This window comes from Sinohyriopsis cumingii, chromosome 17 (assembly GCF_028554795.1).
Source record: "Sinohyriopsis cumingii isolate HCF-2022 chromosome 17, ASM2855479v2, whole genome shotgun sequence".
Lineage (NCBI taxonomy): Eukaryota > Metazoa > Mollusca > Bivalvia > Unionida > Unionidae > Sinohyriopsis > Sinohyriopsis cumingii.
Window position 1 is genome coordinate 112,082,461 of NC_142977.1, and position 16,870 is coordinate 112,099,330.

The window sequence follows — 16,870 nt, forward strand, 5'->3', positions numbered from 1 at the left end:
TCTAGACTGTTGTTTGACGGGTTAGAAGCTCTCGTAGAAGGAATATTTCGTGTGCCTGGTGAACTTGGTAGAATGCGATGGCAATCTGCGAGTTCTTGGCTGTACTGTCCTTGAAACATCCCGACGAACTCGCTAAACACTCGATAGGGGTTCTGTAGGGATAAATTTTTTTTATTTTAAAGATTTATATATTATATAATGAACCATGAAAATATCAAAGACATTATTTCTGCTATTAAAAAATTGGAAAAAGATGGAATTAATATATCTAATGAACTAAATCCTGAAAAAATAGTTTCTGATTTTGAGATTTTACAAGAACGTAAAAACCAAGGAATACACACACTATCATCTGAATATAAGCTCATAAAACGGATTCAGGCGGCAATGTATCAGTCGCTAGCTACCGTAGAAGATAATCAGGTGAAGGAATTCTTTCCTCTCTCTGCCGCAGTGGAAAAAATTAGATCGCTGTTATCCCACGAGTACGAGGAAAAGAAAACAATTAGTACTCGCATAAGACTATTAAGAAAAATTATGTTAGCGAGTAACCTAGTTGGTGAAACGATCCAAAGTAGTAATTCCGATGAAGATGACTGAGATCTTTGATCAGAAATATTATTCTGAATTTGATGGGTGAGTTGGTTGCAATTTGTAATTTTGATGGGTGAGTTGGTACTCATATTTATGCAATTTATTTCTGAATTATTATTTATTTCTGAATTATTATTTATTTCTGAATTTGATGGGCTAGTTGGTACTCAGATTTATGCAATTTATTTCTGCTTTATTATTCATTTTTTCTGAATTTGATGGGCTAGTTGGTACTCAGATTTATGCAATTTATAACTGTTGGTACTCAGATTTATTATTATGTATTCATAATTTTGATGGGCTACTTGGTACTCAGATTTATTATTTATTATTTATTTACTGAATTAATTTGTTTTTTTTTACTGAAATTTAACAAAATTGTACAAATTTCTTAATTTTGACTACCATTTACCCCATCAAAAACATAAAATTGTACAAATTTCTTAATTTTAACTACCATTTACCCCATCAAAATGAAGAATTTCTTAATTATTTCACAAAATACAACAAAATTGTACAAATTTCTTAATTTTGACCACCATTTACCCCATCAAATTTACAAAATTGTACAAATTTCTTAATTTTACAAATTATTTATTTACTGAATTAATTTATTTATTTACTGAACTAATTGATTTATTTACTGAAATTTAACAAAATTGTACAAATTTCTTAATTTTGACTACCATTTACCCCATCAAATTTACAAAATTGTACAAATTTGTTAATTTTGACTACCATTTACCCCATCAAATTTACAAAATTGTACAAATTTCTTAATTTTGACTACCATTTACCCCATCAAAAACATAAAATTGTACACATTTCTTAATTTGGCTACCATTTACCCCATCAAATTTACAAAATTGTACAAATTTCTTAATTTTGCAAATTATTTATTTCTGAATTATTACTTTATTTATAACTCTGATGGGTGAGTTGGTACTCAGATTTATGCAATTTATAATTGTTGGTACTCAGATTTATGCAATTTATAACTGTTGGTACTCAGATTTATGTGAAATCAGAACAAAATAAAACATTTTAAAAAAGATGAATTACCTCATCAGATATATTTATTTATTTAAGTTGATCGACTTTGATGCAGGAGTGTGCTTGATCTCGACGGAGTTCATTTAACTGTTCTTGTGTTAATAAGAAATCCTCGTTTCCGTGTTCATCAATAACTAAATTGCTCTGTGTTTTGAAAACGCGCGTTTTCAAGTGTATAAAAACCCTCACATGCTGGATCTTTAAAATCAAAGATCTACGATTTCACATACAGATTTATTACAAGCTCTTCTCCACGTAGGTCAATTAAGCGATTAAGGTGGTCTGTGAGTTTGAAATTTATTCGTGACAAATACTGATTATGTGTGCGTAGATAAACAGGATTGGTTGGTACTTGTACGATCAAATCGCCAGGGGGGACTTGTGGTGTGAACGTGTATAGGATGTATCCTTGTTGAGCCTGATTTGATTTTCCAAGATCTATTTGATAACTGCCTTCGATTACGTCACAAACTAGATTAACGATTCCCGGAGATACGTGTCTGCCGCCGCCGAGGGGATCATTATTATATCTAAGAACAGTTGCTGGTGGAGTTATTTTTGTCCATGCATCAAGTATTTTAGGAAAGAATCATCAATGACATCATTGACAGATTTTCTTAATCCATTTGGATCATAATCAGGGAACTTAAACGTTACAATGTCAGCTTCGGTTATTTTGTATTTGGTTGCGAAAAACCTTCTATAATCGCCTGATGATTCAAAAACCAGGTTTATGATTCTGTTATGAAAATATTCAATGGTATCAGCTATATGATTTAAAATTTCTATTCGTTTAATAATTTCTTCACGCGTAGATGTCAAATCAGACAAATATTCATGAAAAAGAACAAGTAAATTATCTAGTTGTTCTTTATGGTCTGAATTTATGATATTAATGACATTATTGATATTTATATCGTAAAATGAATTATACAGGTTATTACCGTCATCAGCGTTGTGTAAAAGCCAATAATGTTCACCAGTTCGCTCAACACGAAATTGATCACGTTTATCCCATACCCGTTTTTCTATGTTCCACCAAAAACTTGTGTAATTCATTTTAATATTATGATGAAAACTCTTCGTCGATGTAAAATCAGCCCGAGTTGGTTCTGGTATCTGTGCAGGTATTTGTGGTGTTATTTCAGGCCAGCCTAGCACGGATCTGATTGAAGATTGATAAATATCAACGACGTAATCAGGCGAGTTTATTTCAATCGTCGAGGACAGCGTCGGCTCATGAACATTAATTGATATTTTTGCTTCTTTTCCGGTTATTGATTTTATTCTACGCGCAAATTCATCATTTATTTGTTCGACCTCATAACTACCAGTTGGTATTCCAACAACAACCCAGTCAGGTGTTCCATCGGGTTTGTTTTTATCAGCAAATACAAGCGAATTATTTGCTGGTGTACCATTAAATGATCTCGATCTGATATTTGGCCAGCTGTAATATACTCGAAATTGTGCTAGTGCAATTTCATTCGCGCGAATTGCTGTTGGAAAATTGATGTCAAATTCAGGATTAATCGAGCTTAGCGAGATCATCGTGGTCTTGTGCGGGGTTGTGTTCGTCACGATCTGCTGCAGTAATACCGTCATTAATGATACTCGTACCTTTAATACCAGCGCAATTGTATACCCTGATCATCATCGAAAACTCAAAATCGGATATAATTCCATCATTGAGACTCGCTGATAACAACGAGGATAACCTCGTGTATGCGACAGTTGCTATGTGTAATTTTATCTTGTAATCGGATAATTTTTCATTCGTGCAAGTACATATTTTTTTTGCAACGATATTAAGCACACCTGCAATTGTCGTAGTTGCACAAACACAAATAGTCACAGCTACTGGTGCCATCATTGTTACCGCGGATAATATTATTCCGCTTCCGGCAACAACAGCGGATACCGAATAAACAACAACGTCGATGATAACTAATCGTCGTTGATACTTTTTTATTTTTACTGTATATTGTTCGACTCGATCTTTCAACGCTGCCTGCCATTCACGCGCTTGATTGTACCTAAATCCTTGAACGTCGATAGCACTCATTATATTTTATGCCGTAACCAATTGAGGTGTTTCAGCTACAAATTCCAAACACCACCAGAAGGATGTTGCGGTTAATTTCTTATCAGCCGCTTCCAGAATAAATATTTCCTCGGTTCCGTTATTTAATATGACAGATACAACCCCGGAAAACTTATCAGTTGAATGACGCCATCGATACGTTGTAAATATTTCAAATTTTGCAGCACTGAACACAGACAGCCTGTACACGCCAGTGACTGTTGCAGTATATTTGATAGTATTATTTTGCTGCGACCATGTTGCAAATCCCGATGATACCGTGCATACGATGTTGGTAATATGCCCGGAAGTTATTCCGGCTGAGATTTTAATCAAATTGGTTTTATTAACGATTTCAGGAATTCCCGCTACGATGTTTTGCTGTGTTTGTTTGATTGTGTCTAGGTTAGTTTTGATATCAACGAGTTTCATGTCAATGGCGCGCGGAGTGCCGAAGAATTTATCTATGGATTCGTCGGTTTTTTGAAAATTTCTTCCAAATCTTCCAAAAGCGCCTACGTGAACATCATACTCGGCTCGCAGCGTGGATAATTTATTATCTACGATACCATAGCTAATGTCAACATACTTTTTCGTTGCAGCATCTTCACCGGATGTTGGATCTCCTAAAACTACTATTTTATTTCCGTTCATGCTAAGTTCACCTGTCATTGTGTCACCGGTATTTTTTACGCGATTAGCAACAGCTGCCGTAATTTGATTTCTGATGGTTGTAAACGATATACTTGAATCCCTGATTCTGCCGCTGTCAGTAAACACGGGTATATTATCCGTAACTGCACCAAGTACTCGTCGAATTATATCATTCCATTTGATATTGCTGCTTTTTAGTTTACCATGTCGATCCTGAAAAATAACAACCTCATCTGGGTCAACTCCAGCAGGTTCATAATATCAGCGAGGTCATCCTTAGTCGCGTACTTCGACAGATCAATGTCGCCGGGCTTTTTCTTAGCGCGTGAGGAAGATCTTCCGTAAATATCAACCATTATAATAAGACCTGTTGTTTAAAACGAATCGGTTGCTTGTATAATCATGCACGACTTTATGTGGCGGCCTGGATGATTTTGATATAGCGTCAAGTACATTAATTACTTCACGGCCGCATATTGGCGGATCTGTCATTGTTTGTGTGGGTAGCGTTGAATACCAAACTTTGGAACCAGAGGTTCTTGCGTGAAGTGGTGCAACATACTTGATAAATTCAACAGGTGGAGCTAACCCGTATGAATCAAAATAAACGATTCCACGTGGATCAACCGCGTATGATACCCAGTGAGTACCAGGTCCGGAACGTTCGTCGAGATTAATAATACCTGTTTCGAGTTTATTTGGTTGTTTTGGTAATTGATCTCGCATGAAAACACCTCTAAAGGCTTTTATTTTTAATCGTTTAGCAGCATCAAGTAAATCAAAATTTGATGCTGGAACGTCTAACGTGGAAGCCTTAGACCTCTTCCCCAACGAGATCCTGGCAATCTTAAGCCGCGTCCCTTTTTTTTGTATCCTTGCCCTGTTGCTTTCTTTAGAGCCATTCCAGCAGCTGTTCCATCAACACCTAACGCGGCTGCTTTTGCTACGGTTGGCGCGGCAGCAGCTATTAACGCTGGAATAGCCGCGAGGAGTGGAAAAATACCGCCTGTTTTAATTGAGTCTTTAACCGCACCCGCAGAGAGATTGAGTTTGACGCCTGTTTTTGATTGTTTAGCGTCGTTGAAATGTTTAAGCTGGCGTTCTGATAATGATAGTTTATTTTGACCACCCGTGATCTGATCTCGCTTTAGTGATATTTTCATTCCGCAGTTTTTTGCTGAATTTGATTGAAGGTTTTTAATCTGACCGTGAGTCAGACTGACACTAACGTGTTGATATGGCATTTTATGATAATACTCGCCATTTTTCCAAATGGTGATTAAAGATTTTCCACTGGTGCATCAACGACTCTCATTCGACCACTACCACCTTCAAGTAACATGGCTTTATCGCTGAGAATAACCGCGATTGCTCTGTAATCAACATTACCTGTATCTAATGTTGCTTTAAGATGTATATCAACGACAGATTGTTTTGATAGATCAAGATGCTCCAGTGAGAAATAATAAATCGGGTACAAGGTTTTGAATTCATATTGTGATATTTGCAACCCAGTATCTACATTTTGATCATGTCCTATAAATGACATCAAACGATGATATGCACGTCCTATATGATTTTGTGCATAATTTAGTTGTATATTCTCTGTTGGTTCTTGTTGTCCGTTTATCCGTAAGGAAATATTTGTGAGACCTAGTTGGTTAAATATCTTATGAGAGTGAGTTTGTGAGTTTAAACGATTAGTTTCCTGAAACGCAATAAAAATATGCCGTGGTGCAGAAACACCTTGTTGTGATGCTATATGCCATGTAAACTGACCGTTAACGTTAGTTTGCATACTATCTGTGCTTGTTATTAACCATGACAACAAGGATTTACCACCTGTGTCCATGAAATAAATCAATTTTTGTTCTTCTGCGATCGTTGGAGTCATTACCGGCATCCACAGTGAAAGTTTCGATAATATTACTTTACCAGCATCACCAACAGGTCTCCACAGAGCGTCGTTATCATTAACCTTTCTTACAAGAACAACCGTGTGTCTAGCTCCAAAAATAACCCTTTTAACATTCCTACAAAATCCAAAAATGTGCGATAGTGGAATTGTACATGAAAAACCTCTATTGCCTCCTGACAACATATTTCTACGCGCTGCAAATCCCAAGTTAAAATTTTCATTAGAACCATGAACCACTGGCCACACATCAGCATCAGCGTTATTGGCATTGTTTCTTGGTTGTCTTATATTATATGGATCGCTTTCGGGGTGATTGGAGTTATCTTTTACAAACATCATTGTGGGACCTGCTGATCTTGTATAATCATCAGAATATCTTGCTAGACCAATTATTGTTGTAGCAACGTCTACATCTTTCTCAATCGATTCAATATTTTTTCCATCAATCATATACGTGGCACTATCAAATAATGCCATGATCCCGTTGTTGACAAAACCAATTTTTACTGCACCTGCATAATTAGTATCATCCGTTTTTATAATTGTACCTTCTACCTCAATAAAAGCCTCAGCGGGTAGAAAATATCTACTTGTGTCATGAACTTGTAGTTCAATTCTTCCACGTTGATCTGGTACTCGTGCTTCATAAGAATAAAACTGATAATCACGTACTGATTCATCTTTAAGGACAGGTGCTTCCATGTCAAATGCTGTGTCGGATACGCGCTTGAACATTTTATTATAATTATTTCGTCTAACACGTTGATTACCGCATTCGGAAAATTCCACTTCCGGATACCAAACTTGAGATATTATTTCCCGATTCACCGAGTCCCTGATCTGCTAACGCTGCTAGTTTTTGATTTGCAGCTTGATTTATTATTTTACTTACGTCTGCGGGCATAATATCAGTACTTGCCAGTTTCACTGGTGGTTGTCGTTTTCGTCGCAATAATCGTGCTAGTCTATCTTTGATCGCCGAGAACGCCTTACCAGCAACATTGACAATTGCACCAGGAGCTTTTTCACGAACAATATCAATAGCTTTCATCGATAATTGTTTTGCAATAGGCGCTGCTTTTGGGGCTAACCTTGTAAATAATCCCTGAATGACATCACCAAGTCCATGTCCGTAAATAACCCTATAGATTGGTAATCGTGAGTTTACCGCTCTGACCGATACGGATTTACGATGATTATTGTGTACGATCATCTTATTTCATTTACCATTTATCTAATCGCGGTGACTAATCATCAACGAGCTCATCAATAAGTTCTCGGTAAACGCCGATATCCATGATACCACCTTGAAATAGTCGCCGGCAAATATCAGTTGCTTCATTGGTTATTTCTGGTGAGTTATTTCCTGCACGTTTCCCCCCTATCAGAACTTCTAACCGTGACACGTCATTGAGGATATTATCAGGACAAACAAAATTATTTTCTCCTGATGCAGTCAAAAAACCACTTCCTACAGCGCCAGGAGGATCATCGTCAGGATCTCTTTTTTCTGTTGTCTCTGTGTCTTTAGATAAGGATCTTCTTGCTCTTTTAAGATACTTCTCTTTAAGTTTCGGCAAAGAAGACTGTTGTTGTTCTATCTGTTGCAGAGGTGGAGGAAGTTGATACTGAGAGAGTTGTTCTTGTTTTAGTTGTTTCATTCTCTCTTTATAAAGTCTTTTTACTTCTTCATGAAGACTTTCGTATTCTGGACCTCTAGCTTGTTTTTTGTTGTAATATACGCGATATATCCATTTAATAAAATTATCATCATTTACTTTTTCATGACTAGTTTTTAAAATACCAGATTTATTAAATATACCAAATAATATCATTTCAGGTAATTTTTCTTTTTCAGTATTTCTAATATCTTCAACAATTCCTTCGTTAAATCTTGCAATCAATTCTAAGTTTTCTCCTACTGGTTTGGATTCAGATGCATGTTTTTTTCTCACGTCGGCGACTTCAGTACGAAGTTTTCCAATACCTTCAAGTATTTCTTCACCGACAGGTGGATGTTGAGCTGCAGCTGTATCAGTTGGAAGGTCTCGTAAAATCCTTTTTGTTTGTTTAGTTCTTCTTGCTATTTTTTCAGTCTGCGCCGCAGTTTGTTTTGATACCGGAAGAAGATCTTCTTTGATGACAGTTGTAACTTTCTCAGTAGCTGCAGTGACGGGCTTAAAGAGTTTTTTAGTTTCTTCTTCGTACTCAACTTGAGCTTCTTGCTGCGCTTGTAGATTTTTTCTAAATGAATCTCTAACAGGAAGAAATTTTTTAATTGCTTCTAATCGTTCTCGAGCTATCCTTGCAGTATGAGATTCCGGATGTACCATTTTATTATAACATGATGATTTAATTATAGCACCAGCGGGGGTTCGTCTACAATTATTTTGGGGACAAACAATAATCGTAGACGTGGTATTGACCTCTATGAAGGGTCACTATTTTTTTTGTTTAAAAACAAGGGTGACCATTCCCTAAAGTGGTCTGATCGCCCCCTCTGCTGCTCATGTCTAGGATCGGTCATTTTGCTCTCCAGCTATAAAATTTAGCCATGGGATCAGTATATCTTTACGTAACAAATCTGAGGGAGTTATCAAAAGTGTGATATCCTAAACTGGAATCCCTCCTCCCATAGTCTATATCGTGACGTGCGTATTATGTCCAGTATACATTACTCCTGTTGAAAGAGAGGAGTGAATTCACAGTATTCCAAGTTTCTGTACCAGTGTATTCCAAGGTATGTTTGTAGTTGACAATAGACCTTGGTAGCACAAGATAATTGCCAGACACTGACCAAAGACTTTTTCCACGTGCTGATGCAGGGAGTTTCTAGATAACTTCAAAAGATATGCATCCGAGTTTTTAACAGTCAGCCTATCATCGTCTCAGATATGCACGTCTTGTGTGTGTGTGCATTATGCAGTAATCATTTAGTAAACTCCGTTTACAATGAAATTTATGATATTATGAAGCACATTGCAGTGTCTCCTAATGGTGTATATTATAAATGTCTCGGTTATTACGGGATTCGGACATAACGGTATGGTTTTGGGAGTCCCTTGGGCTTCGTCATCCGGGATTTACTGTGGACTGATTGATAGATGTTTGCCAACTATTCAGTCTAACTGGTGATTTCTTTTAACATAAAATAAATCAAATATTAATATGTTGAACGTTGTTAACTATATCATTCTCAAATTATCATTTCTCAAAACAATTTGTATCCCCTGCTCCCGTAAAGGGTTTTAATTGATGTATCTTGTTGTTGAACACAGCTCAACACGTGTCTGCTCACGAGCCCACACACATAAACATGCACACAGGCTCATATGAGGAAAGTAACATCTAATATTAAAACAATGGCAAAATTTTGAAATTTAAATGGAAATTAACATTATTTTGTTTCTACTTCCACATCACGTTGCCTAAAGGGACCGACCTATTTTGCGGTGGGGGTGGGGATGGGGTCTAGGACTTTTGGAGAAAAAGAATTCCTGCGGTCAAATAGCTTGATACAAATTTGGTACACTGATAATTTAAACAAAGTATATCAATTATTTTAGGTCAAAGAGCTAAATTATACTGAGGTAAAAGTAAGAATATCCTGGTTGAAAACAAAATCAGTCCAAGATTCCCCCAATACCTGCTGAAAATTAAATGGCAGCCCCCAAACGTAAAAAGCCTTAGGATCTATAATTGGATCATTGGAAATCCCCATAAAATTACCATGCTCATACGATGCAAAGCTTCATTGAAGTTTATCGTAGGTAAATCACACACAGCTCCTTCTCGGTAACAGGTAAAAGATTATATTTTCATTTATTTGGGTCACAACTTTAGAAGTAGATATATCTGGTGACTCCGATATTGTTCAAGAGCAGATGTCAGTCGGACAAATACCAATGGGCTGAGAAAGTTCTATCAAATATCTGGAGAACCGCCAACCATGTAGCACGACGGGATACATGGACCTGTACACACGGTGTTCAGGTACGGTAGATACATTTTAAAACTCCACCATGTCATATTTATATCTTTATCTAGTTTTTTTTTTTTTTTTTTTTTTTTTTTTTTTGTAAAATGTTTGTGAAAGCAGTAAGAAACTTATGCTCCTAGAGCTTTATGTTTTAAAAGGAAAGAAAGTAAAGGTAACCGTATGAATAGACCGGGCAGAAGCGTATCGTAAGTGGAATTTTATTTACTGAAATTGCATGTACCTTGAAGATACCGTCACCTTTAATTTCCTTATGTAGAAATCTGCATAAAATCCCCGTCTGTGTAATGTTGTACATTTATAAGTATTCGCTTCAAAACTTTTATAAATGTAAAAACTTAACAATAGTTTTGTTATGACTAGAGTGTTAGTCAGAAGTTATAGCAGTGCTGCCTGTGCAATAAGATAAATCTAAAGAAAGAAGAAATGACCTTTAGATCTCCCATCAGGGTAAATAATGGATTTAGGGAGGGGGTGTTGAGGGTGTGATAAGATAAATATATATCAAAAGAAGTGACATGAAGTACCCCCTCCCCGTTACAGTATTTACCGAATTCCGGTAGTTGGGTGTAGGTGTGATGATACAAAATACTACAAGAAGAAACGACATTTAGAATCCCGATTACTGTAATATAATTTAGGAGAGTGTGGTGGGCGATGATAAAAATATCGTATACATGAGGCGTCTTAAAATGTATATAGACGATCACATTGGCGTTTCTTTATCTGTATTGAGAGAATGTACGGTTATAATGAGTAATGTTTTAATGGAATAAAATTACGAGTGTTTTATCCTCACAAAACTATGCTTTTATAACGGGGAGCCGGGTGTGCTGATTATTTTGTCTTTTACTTTCTTTACTAAACCTTGGACGAATAAACAGTATTAGTCCCAGTCTGAGACTAATAAAATGCGTCAAATAAACTGCGTGATTCAGGGACCGTCCATTTTAATTGTGGCGGGTGGTGGGTGGTGAGAGAAGTAGGTGTACTGGGATTCTGTTGTTTTTTGGTGTCCAAGTAATTTGAGAAAACACTCTTGCTCCGATGACAAGGTTGAAATCTTTCACTACCAGTCGTAAAGAAAGAACATATTCTGTTATATTAGCTGAAAAATATATGTCATGGTTAGAGAAAGAAAAATCTATCGATCTTGTCATACTATATTACACTACACTGCTTATTGTTGGTGTCTTGCACAATACACTTAACTGAATTTGTACGTTTTGAATCCATCGAATTTATGGAATATTTATACAAGATCATGGCTGGGATCCCAAGAGGTCAAATGTATGGAGTATTCATACAAGATCATGCCTGGGATCCCAAGAGCATGGATGACTCATCATTAGTCGGCTGCTGTAGAAATCAAAACAGGAAGTTTCGGTATAAAGGGGGTTGGGGGTTGTAGTAGTGGAGATGGCATGACCTACAAATGGAAATGACCTTTAATAACCATGAGTATGTTGAACAGAGAGGGTTGATTAGTGTAATATTTGTAACAAGAAAATATGATGGTTACATATACAGTTTCCAAGAATACAAATTTAAAGGACGGCACTTTTTTAAGTTTGGTAGTCTGTTTCATTCTACGCATGATTGATGACATCGGTGTGAAGGGAATTGCAGGGCACATGTTTTGTAACTCTGACAAATATTTTAGGTTCTATCAGTGCCTTTGAAGATACATATTGTCTTTCGATTAGATTTTTTACAATAATTAACGCAAAGAAGAACAGGTTTTAGTGACAAAAATTATTTTGTTTTTTAAATGGACACTTATTTAAAGCCCAGATGCCGCCGTTTATCATCAATTTATTTGACTATTCGTCCGATCTAACTCCAGTTTTGAAGAAAGGAAATGATTTGTTGACAAAGCTATGTGATATAAACTGCTCGTTGTAGTAATTAGGTTTAAAGGACTTTCATATGTTCAATTTAGAATTAAGATGTTCAGTCAACAAAGTCGCTCGTAATACCGATCTTTTACTGGAGTGCTCATGAAGTAGTGATGAGGTCCACTAGAAAAATTCCGTTAGTGACTAATCCAAAAAAACAAAAACAAAAAAAACCCAAAAAACATTGGCATGTGGCGAACAAATTGAGAGGAAATGAAGGGTGTCAGGACCGATTTTTTATTTTTTATTTTTTAAAAGTGGATATGAGAAGAAAAACCGTGCATTAGATAAATATAAGACTCGGGTGAATATTGGTGATCATCTTGGGCGCTGAACTGTATACTGAAGGGCGACCTTAGGCTGAAGGCAATAGCGTGATATTAGCTTCTTAAGTTTATAACGGTAACCTCATCAGATCTTATGTACCAGCTTTCGACTGAAACCGGTTGACGCACGGATATCGCCGATCAATATCGGATTAATTTGTACACCTGTGGAATATGGCAGGGTATCACAGTTCGAGGGAGAAGTTACATGGCTCATAATGTGATGAAACGTGGATATTATATAGTTTAAGAGAAAAATCATTACTGTCTTTTCATTTTAAGAAGAAACTGATTTAAAGATCGCGGAGATGCGTTACATGCAGGCCTCGGATCAGGTTGCGTTTAAAACAGACACACAAAAGCAAGACAGAATATGAAACATTTCAACGGATATTCACATGAAGTGATTGGAGAAAATATTACGAAAGTAGCATGGGGTGGCACTTTGGGCTAATTCTACATACACAAACACCACAGTTTTCCATATTGTGTAGTTTTAAATTTTGGGGGAATTTTGTTATATATTGTCCTACGATAGAGTACAGAGTGAAGAGAGTTCTAATTGTGGTCCATAGTGCACAGAGTGAAGAGAGTTATAATTGTGGTCCATAGTGTACAGAGTGAAGAGAGTTCTAATTGTGGTCCATAGTGTACAGAACGAAGAGAGTTCTAATTGTGGTCCACATTGTACAGGCAAAGACACACATCGAACGATAAAGATCCCTAATTACAGAAAAACACACACCATTCCTGGCAGTCTAATCTAATTACAGAAAACACACACCATTCCTGGCAGTCTAATCTAATTACACGAGAGAAATCAGTATAGAGTGAAATATTCATCATTATAAACACACACTTTGTCTCTGTGTGTCTCTCGCTTTCTCGTATCGACCAACACTCGTTACCAAACAAGGCATAGCTGTTATGACAAACACCGGTAATTGCAGTCAAGCAGTACTAGTTCCATGAAATCAACCTTATTTGCAAACAAATGCCCATTCTTATGCAGTTTTTTTTTTCAATAGAGATGGTGGTATGGGATGGTAGCGGTTTATGTTCTTGTATTGTTCAGAGAAAGATGAAAATAAAGATAGCAATAATGATTAGTTTGTTACTTTTGTCTTTATTCGTAGACAGAGTTCACAGATAGGTTTAGGCGATGATATGAAACTTTAAATTTTTACAACTATTTATGCATTATTTAATCGTTAGTAGCGTGATTCTCATGGTAAATGTTTAATAAAACGTTTCTACAAGACTATTTCTTGATCAGACCATAGTGGCAACACTTCTGCTTCTCCATAACCTCCAACACGTTGACGACGATGTTTTCTGTTGTTGCTGAAAATCGTATTTCTCTGTATTGAGGTTTGTTTGCTTAGGATCACGTCTCTTAGACCGAGATTCTTGTTTTTCTAAAGTATTGTCGAATTCAGAAACAAGATTGTGTTGAACATCTTGCCAAGTGCCTGAGTAAACTGAATTTCTAAACGCAGTTGTCACGATTTATTATGTGGAAATTTCTTCTGTCTTAAAAGTTGTATGACGTGAAATCTAGTTCCCATTAATAGTAATTTCCACCATAATCGTCGTAGGAAATTCAGTTTGTGTGGTGGTACCCAGCTGTTCCATGGCTTCAAACAGGGTTTGGTAGGTTCTAAAGTAATTCTTGCAGGCAAAGACAGGTTCAATGGTCAGATATGCGAGTCAGTACGATCGTGGTGAATTATATCATGTGTACGTTGTAGTGATTAACGGTGACTATGTTAACGAATAAAAGTTTGGGTTACTGACCCTCGAAAATAACGTATGGTCTTGTGTCTGAGCCCAATGACACGGTTGAAGTCTTCCACTACCAGTCGTCGCATTGGAAACTTGGCTGTGCTCCTGACTCAACTCGTTTCCTATATTAGGCAAGAGTTCCACGCGTCGCATATTCAGTGCAGTTTCTTCAATGACGGTTTTGAGATCGTTAGCGTTTGCCATCACAAGGAAGACTGCGCTACTCTAATTTAGTCTCAGATAACCATCCACTTAATGGAACAAGTACTTGTCTTGTAGCCACATGTCCAGGTCCAGAGATCCATTATTTCTAAACTGAGACATTGTTTGATTTCTTTATCATTTTTGTGTCGATTGGCAAATCCCTGATATTGGTCCGTATCATCGTTATGAATTGTCAGTGTGTCGTTGACGTTGCCAGTGTGCCTAGTTTCCAGGGCACACATGCATTTAGGTCTGTATTGTTAGATTGTTGTTTTTCCACGGATTGGATCTTTGTGGTACAGGTTTCCTCTTCGTTGACTTTGGCAAACACGATTCATACAAAGCTCTCATATTTTTGGGTTAGGATAGGATCAGTCTTAATACATTCGCGATTTGGTGGTGGGGGTCATTCCTTCAGTCCCACTCTATTGGCCTGTAAACGTTCTTTCTCGTTTCGTCTACTCTTTCTGTGATGTAAAATGTCTCTTCTCACCCCCCCCACCCCCCATTATTTCTTTAAATCTATGCGTGGACTACTCTTGCTTTTTTTAAAAGTCTTTATATTTTTCGGTTCTGTGGCAAGTGAAACTTCTGCGTTTAGAAAAATCTAAGAGAGCTTTGTTTAATAACTTCCAGCTCGAAGCGATGCGTCATGACTGTGGTAGTGATGATGGCAGCAGTAGTGTTAATATTGGCTTTCATTGCATACAACCAGAAAACTCCAGTTTCTACTTTGAGTCACGCGAAACGCGGTGCTTCATTTTGATTCGTTCATGTAAGACGTACTCTGATTGGCTGAGCGAGACGCGCTGTATGCATAAACTAGTTTGAATCCTCCCCATATAAACTACGGTCTTTCACCAGCCTTTACCATCGATTATCGAAGAAGCAATACGAATCGTGTTTCACAGCAATATCCAACTTGCTCCTTAAAGAATTATATCCTGTCTACCTTAGGACCAAGTGAGCTATCCAAGAGAAAACAGACGGGAATATTTATAAAACGATATACATCGAACGACACGTTTTTTTTCTTTCTTCAAATAATTTTCAACTACGGACCACTGGTGAAGAAAAGAAGTCTGCCTCCGTGCAGAATAAAGAGGTGTCGTTCCTTTTAACAAGATTTATTCAGACACACTGACATTCCAACGTATCTTTTTGCATTGCATCTCTAAACGAACAAATTTTTTGTCTTCATTATTTTCGTTTCATTTTTATGTATGCATTTTTTGGCCGAAAATTATACAAAAACAAACATTACCATCATTTCATTGCCCCGTACTCTATAGCTCATTACTCTATAGCCCCGTACTCTAATGTCCATTACTCTATAGCCCCGTACTCTATAGCCCATTACTCTACAGCCCCGTACTCTATAGCCCACCAATTACTCTATAGCCCTGTACTCTATAGCCCCGTACTCTATATCCCATTACTCTATTACGTGTCTTGGTAAGTATGAGTGCTTGTTCATTAGCACTGATGTCTTACTGTAAGTATTAACGCTGGTCTGTAATTAACACTATTTGGTGTTAAGGATGTGTGCTGGTTTATGAGAATGCGTGTTTGTTGGGATAAATATTTGTCTAACTTTCTGTGTGTTTTCGACTTTTACCACTTTGGCACACTCAAGGTTTCCGATCAACTTTATCCTGGATACATTTGGGCTAATATGGGGTTGCCTGCCAACTTTCCACCTGCCATTTTGGTCCATTATCAAGATCCTCGTCAAGCCTACGTAGGACACGCTGGGCCAGTATGACATCCTCTAGTCGTTGCATTCCACATTAGACCCTATTATGGGATGTTTATCCCAAAAAAGCAAAATAGAAATATTTAATTCACTATGGGATGTTCGTGGCACTATGGGATTACCCATAATTTCCCACAATAGTACTTTTGAGGAATGGGCGTGTGTGTGTGAATTGTTGCTTCGTGTATCTAACTCTTCTAGGACACTAGGACATAGCCATGTTTGAAACAGTTGCCAGAAGTTCTGATGAAAGTGAAGAGATTTTAAGACCTCTCGTTCTTTTGTGTATGTGTGCACCTATTTTATTTGGTTAATAGTTTGTCTCCTTCTTTAACGATATATATTTAAAACTAAGGGGTTGGGTAAAGAGTGGGGATGATGTTATTACGGTCGTACATGTGCGTAACAGGACGAAGCTTTTATTTGATTCTCTTGTCGTAGATATTGTGCACGTATGAACTTCAGTGTTATCTTTTGATTGCAAATTTACGTTTAATGTATGTTGATTCGTAAAATATAATTAGCAGTATCATTACTGTTTTTACAGCGTGAGAGTTCATCAGCGTTCTGTACAGTTTGCCTAAACATTCGGTAAGTTTTCA

The 16,870-nt window shown here is 37.0% G+C and overlaps 1 protein-coding gene across 5 annotated transcripts in view; it reads left to right on the plus strand.

Moving 5' to 3' along the window:
- Positions 1–16,870, plus strand: part of LOC149779680 (uncharacterized) — a 99,770-nt gene that overhangs the window by 13,950 nt on the left and 68,950 nt on the right. For 3 of the 5 annotated variants that reach the window (XM_089940517.1, XM_089940516.1, XM_089940519.1), the window contains one exon: positions 16,816–16,859. The exons of 1 other annotated variant lie outside the window; for it this stretch is intronic. The gene's annotated coding sequence lies outside the window, so the exon portion shown is untranslated. Of the gene's footprint in view, positions 1–10,095; positions 10,296–16,815; positions 16,860–16,870 lie in introns of those variants that run through there. One more of the 5 variants, XM_089940518.1, reaches the window with a different exon arrangement.